Raw genomic sequence first — 1,295 nt, forward strand, 5'->3', positions numbered from 1 at the left:
CACAAAAAAAAAAAAAAAAAAAAAAAAAGAGGCGGCCCTGGTCTCACACACTGCACTGATCCAGAGATCCCACTCTAAAACAGTTGTGTTTCAGAAGGAAGGTGCTACTTCCTTCAGATTGAAGGATTAAGCAGGCCCCCTGCTACCAACCCCTCTAAGGGCCCCCAGCCAAGACTTCTTTCTTTTTGTTCTTACCAGGGTAAGTCTGATTTAGAAAGGTTGTCAGATTAGGCCCAGCAGGGCAATGTTTAACCACCCCTTTGAATGCATGCATAGGAGAAATCATGACCTTTTAAAACCCTGATTCCTTAAAGTCACTTTAAAAAGCCCAAAGCCTGCATCTGCGTTTGCCTTTCTTTTCACACTCCCACAAAACACTTCAAAAATCAAAATCTGGCAAATCCCCCTTGGTTGAACTGGCATTGAGAAAGATGCCCTTGGTCTCCTGAGAAGCCTGCATTAGGTCACACTTGGTCTCTCAGTCTCTCTTTCCAGTTCTTTTGGTTTTCTGCAGACACAATCTGATCGGCAATACCTCTGAATCCATGCAATGTAAGCTATGTCATAGTAGGAGTCCACAATCTTTACTGCGGACTTTCATCTTAAGGGCAGGGAAAATTTCATGACTTTAAGGACATTTCTGTCTTCTTTTCTGTTTGTGGCCTCAGACTGGCTCAGTGAGTCGTTTTTCTCAGAATTGAACAAGAACCGTTTAGACAGGTCAAAATGGTGTTGAGATCGCGGTGGGAAATGCTGGTAGCCTTGCTGTTTAAATCCTTTTCTGCCCGGTCCTCTCTCTTCTCCCCTCTGCTCCCCCTCCCCCAAGCAGGCACGTTCTGAAATACCAGAAAGCTACTTATTTACATGTCCTTCACCAAACCATTCCCTGCCAGATAAAAGCCTTTTCTCTCTCCTTTAGGGTTTCCCCTCCAAATTATTTCTCACACTTGTTAGCCCTGCAGGGATAAAGAGAAGCTAAGAAAGAGCATCTGGTATTTTGCACTAAGGATGCTGCGGTCGCGGGAAGTTGGAGGCAGAGGGAAAAGGGGAGTTAGCAGTTCCTAACCATGTAAGGAACAAGCCCAGCCCTTTTTGGACCTAGTTCAGAAGACAGCTAGAGGCCTCGGAGAAGAAACTTTATCTGGACTGGTTATTGCATCGGCCGACGGGTTTCGGGCTGCGTGCTTGTGGACGCTTGGCGTGCAGAGCTGCCCGCACGTGGCAGCAGCCAAGTGCATGCCAGCAGCGCCGGCTCTGCTGCACTCCAGCAGGCAAGGCGCATAACCGCCAGGCGC

Source organism: Tupaia chinensis, unplaced genomic scaffold (genome assembly GCF_000334495.1).
Source record: "Tupaia chinensis unplaced genomic scaffold, TupChi_1.0 Scaffold145659_1, whole genome shotgun sequence".
Taxonomy (NCBI): domain Eukaryota; kingdom Metazoa; phylum Chordata; class Mammalia; order Scandentia; family Tupaiidae; genus Tupaia; species Tupaia belangeri.